General features: G+C 41.6%; 1 pseudogene; it reads left to right on the top strand.

The window, feature by feature from the left end:
* Nucleotides 1–718: 718 nt before the first annotated feature.
* LOC132509159 (Y-box-binding protein 1-like) lies at nt 719–5,683 on the top strand (annotated as a pseudogene).
* The last annotated feature ends 360 nt before the right edge of the window (nt 5,684–6,043 follow it).

Below are 6,043 nucleotides of genomic sequence, written 5' to 3'. Positions count from 1 at the left end.
GAGATTTACTGCATCAGAGTTTTTACACATATTTTAACCAGGTCCTCAAGGTGATTCTGATGCACACCTGGGCTAGATAATGGTAAATATTTTCTCCTGGATTTAAAAAGCATATGCATTATATCCAGACAAAACTATAATTCGAAAAGATACATGCACCCCTATGTTCATAGCAGCACTATTTACAATAGCCAAGACACAGAGACAACCTAAATGTACATCAACAGATGAATGGATAAAGAAGATACACACACACACACACACACACACACACACACACACACACACACACAATGGAATATTACTCTGCCATAAAGAAGAATGAAATAATGCAGCTGCATGGATGGACCTAAAGATTATCATACCAGGTGAAGTTAAGCCAGAAAGAGACAAATTCCATATGATATCACTTATATGTGGAATCTAAAATATGACACAAATGAACTTATCTATGAAAGAGAAACAGACTCACAGACATAGAGAGAATAGATTTGTGGTTGCCAAGGGGGAGGGGGCCGGGGGAGGGCTGGATTGGGAGTTTGGGACTAGCAGATGGAGAGTAATATATATAGAATGCATAAACAGCAAGGTCCTATTGTATAGCACAGGGAACTGTATTCAACATCCTGTAATAAACCATAATGGGAAATAAATAAATAAAAAGCATATGCATTAATGTTCCCTAGATTTAAGGTGATTCTTTTCCTTTGAGGGAAAAATGTTTATTTCCTCCAAGGTGGACGAGTGTATGCTCCATCCCAGTATCCCGCCTCAGGCAATGAGTCCTAGTATGGGGAGAATACAGGAGGATCTAGGCAGGGTGGATTCTCCCCTAATAAAGTAAGTTTTGCCTTCAGTTCTTGATCAGTTAGGAGGGAGAAAGAAGAGAAGGGTAATTTGTCAAGAAAAAATGGTAGAAAACAGGAAAAGTGCTAAAATTCCTGATCTTAATTTTTGCCACATGATAGGCACTCTAGAGACATGGTCTCTTTAACTTTATTTCTATAGGAGGTAATATTTACCTATTTAAAGATAAGGAAACTAAGAGCGTAAACTTTAACATTTGCAGATGAGAGGAGTCAATCTAACGCCTGCCTGTCTTCTTGTACTATTTATTATTTTACCCACTCCAATACAGATTGTAAGATTTTTGAGGAAAAGGACCACATGTGTCCATTTAACCCAAGTGCTTGACTGACACAAGGTACACAATAAATATTTATGAAATATGTCTTAAATGAATCATTGTTCACAGGAGTGTGCTGCCTCCTTTTGCTAGATTAACTCCAGTAGAAAGTGGAGAAAGATTAGTTAATATTCCTGATATTTTTATGCAATTCACTTTCTGACATTTTTTGATAGCACAGGCCTCAGACAGAGATATCTCTTAAAGCTGCAGATGATTCAGGAAAGCCTGTTAAACCTCAGATTCATAATCACAGTAGGCGATGGTGGTTCATTTCCTAAGCTCACCTTGACACACCTTTTAATCAAGGCGAGCCAGGCTAATGGTGCCTATGATTTATCACCCTTCCTGAAGAACCACAGATCCCCTTCTACTGCGCCTTGAACACACTTACAGCTTCTTTAGACTAAGCATCAGTTCCCTCAATGTTGAGAAAACAGTCAACAATAAATAAAAAAGTGGGTTTGCTTCTAAGTACATAAAATGTGTTTCTTTATAAATCCTCTCCAAGGGCTCCTAATGACATATAGCTCATATTGTAGTCATAGAATGAGCTGTATTTGCCCCCGGGCCTTCTCAGGCTAGTAACACATTAGACATTTGTGATGTGCATTAATTCTCTCATACCATTCACTGCCTTACATTTCCAAAGAGCTAGTAGCTCAGTGCTAATGAGGTCAAGGTCCCAGGTTTGATTCTTCATGGGCACAGATGATTATCCCTCTCATGTTTAGACATATAAATGTCACTGAACCTTGCCAGCTTGGACTATTTTTTCTTCATGGACAAATTCTTATAGAGAAAAGAGGGTCATTTCAACCTCTGGGTCTCAATGTTCTACTCAATAAAATGAGAATAATAATAATAGATCCTTATTACGTATCTTGTAATGTCCAAAGTATCTAAGAAAATAATGCATATAAATGTACTTAATAAGCATTATAGAAATAAAGGAAAGGGGAAGGAAAGAAGGAGGAAAGGAGAAAGAGAGGGAGGGAGGGAAAAAGGAAAAGCTTTGGTAAGATGGTATTAATAGAGGATCACAGTGGCCTTTCATTATTTAGTCTTACTTAATGTCTTTCTGCCATTTTTTTTTTATAATAGCAGCCCAATATTTATCTCAAGGAGCTATCTTTTTTCCACTTTGTGTTTATGTGGCTTGACACATCCCCTAGGTCTAGAGGTGGAACCATATCACAGTTCTCACCAGTTCATTTAGTTCCATTTTTTGGACACAGTGATTATTTCAGAATTGAAATAGGCCCACATCAATCCAAAGCCAATTTCAGGACTTTTCCAAAGCAACTGGACAAGGGGCTTTCTCCACAGACTTGGAAAGTGAAAAAGTGAGTGAGCACTGTCTTGGAACCATCCTGACTTGAGAGCCTGCCTGAAAATGGAAAACAAAGTGGAACTGCAGAATCTAGAGATGTAGAGAACTCACTCCTAATGATATTGTTTGAGCACCTGGATCTAGCTATACCTGAAGCTATATTTAAAATTGTCAGCCTACAAATTTCCCTTTTTATTCAAAGCCAGTTTAGAGCTGGGTTTCTATCACTGAGACTAAAGGAATCCTGATTAACATGATTACAGAAAGCAGGAAAGAAGTTCAAATACGTCAGCTCTGCCACTGCATGTCTTTCAGCCTGTGCATGGAGAAAGAAAGAACAAAAGTTACACACAGAATTCATTTAAATCTTGACTCTACTACTAGTGTTCTAACTAGTGTTAAGCAAATTACTTGATCTTTCCGAGCCTTGTCTTTGCATAGGTAAAATGGAGAGACAGCTAACTACCATGTGGAGTGACATAGAGAATTAAATAAAATGAAATATGTTAAGAGTGTAGCACATTGTATGCACTCTATACACTTCTTCCTACATTCCTGATTATCTCCTAGAAATCCAGAGATGAGAGGGAAGTGGACAAGTGCTCACTGATTGTGCCCTTGAGGCTATCAGCTCACATACCAAGTTCCAGGTTCAGTTTTTCATTCACTTGAGTTGCACTGCAGTGTGACTAACCAGATCACTATTTCCAACCCACTGCAGTTATTGTTTAGTTCTCCATACAACCCAGAATCCTTTCATCAGCGTGTTTTTTAAATGGGGTGAGGGTGGGTTTCTGCAGCAGAGACAGTATCTCAGGCAGTTGGAAGCACAGTAAGATGGAAAAAAAGAAATCCTGTGTCTAGTCTCATTCTCTGGAGAGCTTTATAAAGGCACACATCTGTTAATGAAGGCATAGATTTGGTCTGTTTTTTAGAATTTAATCCGAAAACAAACAAACGAGGAAATCCCGAACAATTCAGGAAGCATAAAGTGGGAAGGAAGGAAGGAAGGGAGGGAGGGCAGTGAGGAACCTATGCATATTAAAATAGAAGCCAAACTCAAAAATGATAACTCCTAATTTCTGTCCTTTGCCTGAGGTCAAATCCACTGCTCTCCTTCTCCATCAGTGCCTTCCTAGACCAAGCCATCATCTTTGTCCTCTTGACCTTGGAGCTGGTGTCTGGCAACCTGAAAAATCTATGTCCCAAATAGCATCTAGGATGGTCTTAACAAAAAAAAAAAAAAATAATAAATCAGATCATCCCCTACTTAAAATGACCCAGTGGCTCTGGAATATATGTTGGCAGTTTCTTAAAAAACTAAATATGCAACTACTATATGACCCAGCAGTCACGCTCTTAGGCATTTATCCAAGAGAAATGAGAACTAATGTTCACACCTGTATGCAAGTCCTCATAGCAGCTTTATTCATAACAGCCCCAAACCAGAACCAACTCAGTGGGTGATAGTTAAATAAACTGTGGTATATCCAAAACATGTCATATTACTCAGCAATGAGAAGAAACAACCTACTGATACATGCATATTGACACAGATTGATGTTGCAAAAAAGTCAATCCCGAAAGGTGATATACTGTAAATTTCATACGTATAACATTTTTGAAGTGACAGAATTATAGAAATGGAGAACAGATTAGTGAATGCCAGGGATTAGGGCTGGGGATGGAGGTAGGAGTGACATGGATGTGACCATAAAAGGGCAACACAAAGGCTCCTTGTGGTGATGGAACTGTTCTGTATCTTGACTGGGGAGATGGATACATGACTCTACACAAGTGATAAAACTGAATGGAACTATGCAGTGCATGATAAAACACACAAAGGAGTACAAATAAAACTGTGGCGATCTCAATAAAATCAGTGGATTATATCAATGTCAATATGCTGGTTGTGATATTGCATTACAATGTTGCAAGATGTTAACCTTGGGGGAAACTGAGTATAGTGCACTCAGGATCTCTGGCACCATTTCTTACCACTACATGTGAATTTACAACTATCTCAAAGTAAAAGGTTCGATTTTTTTAAAAACCACTCGATGCTTTCCCATCCTATTAAGAATAACATTGCAGATCAGTAGCGGGAATGGAGACCTGACCCCAGAGAGCCCTGAGCAGCCCCATCACCATCCTGGCCTAGTTACCATCACACCTTGGGAGGAGCCTCAGCTGCCACAGTGGGTCCCAGTCACCATCACTGCAACAGTGAGCAGCCCCCGCCTGCCTTCAGGGATGAGAAGATCATTGCGCCCAAGGGCTTGCGAATAGCCAAATGATTCAACGTAAGAAACAGATGTGTTGGGACTTCCCTGGCAGTCCAGTGGTTAAGACTCCGCACTTGCACTGCAGGGGGCAGGGGTTCGACCCCTGGTCGGGGAACTAAGATCCCACATGCCGTGTGGCACAGCCAAAAAATTTTAAAAAATAAAAGAAAGAAAGAAACATATGTGGTTTCATCAACAGGAATGACACCAAGGAATATGTATTTGTACACCAGACTGCCATAAGAATAACCCCAGAAGTACCTGTGCAGTGTAGGAGATGGAGAAAGGGTGGAGTTTGACATTGTTGGAAAGAGAAGAGAAGGCGGAGGCAGCATGTGTTACAGGCCCTGGTGATGGTCAATATTGCTGCAGATTGTAAGTGTGATAGATACGCTCCACGTTGCAGGGTCCTCCATGCCGTTAGCAGCATAATTACCAAAATAGTGAGGGCAGGAGAAGAATGTGGGATGGGAGAGCGCTACCGGGGCCCACCATAGCACATGCGGAGACCCTTCGGGAGTGAACCACGGTATTCCAACCCTCCTGTGCACAGAGCAGGGATGGAGGGTGCTGACAACCAGGGTGCAGAGCAAGGCAGACCCATGAGACAGAATATGTATCAGGTTAGAGACCACGATTCCACAGGGGCCCTCCTAGCCAGACAGCCTAGAGAGGAAGGCAACGAAGAAGATAAGGAAAATCTAGGTGAGAAGACCTGGAAGTCAATAGCCACCTCAACATGGGTACCGCCGCAACTTCAACTACTGACGCAGACACCCAGAAAACCCTCAACCACAAGGTGGCAAAGAGACAGATGCAGTCCATCCACCTGCTGAGAATTCATCCACTCCCACGACTGAGCAGGGTGGTGCCGAGTAAATGCCTGGCTTACCATCTCTGCAGTCATCGGTTTAGCCATCCAACAAGAAGAAATGAACATGAAATTCCTGCAATAAGAAATGAACAAAAGATTGGAGCTGAAGACCTTAATTGCTTGCTTTTTGCCTGTTGACCAGATGAGTAGAACTATCTGCATTGTTTATGCTGCATGGGGTTTTTATAATTTTTTTTTTTTTTTGCAGTACGCAGGCCTCTCACTGTTGTGGCCTCTCCCGTTGCAGAGTACAGGCTCTGGACATGCAGGCCCAGTGGTCATGGCCCACGGGCCCAGCCGCTCCGCGGCATGTGGGATCCTCCCGGACCGGGGCATGAACCCGTGTCCCCTGCATCAGCAGGCGG

This window comes from Lagenorhynchus albirostris, chromosome 19 (assembly GCF_949774975.1).
Source record: "Lagenorhynchus albirostris chromosome 19, mLagAlb1.1, whole genome shotgun sequence".
In the NCBI taxonomy this organism is placed as follows: domain Eukaryota; kingdom Metazoa; phylum Chordata; class Mammalia; order Artiodactyla; family Delphinidae; genus Lagenorhynchus; species Lagenorhynchus albirostris.
The sequence above is the reverse complement of the archived record's forward strand: the minus strand, read 5'-3'. Positions and strand labels throughout refer to the sequence as shown.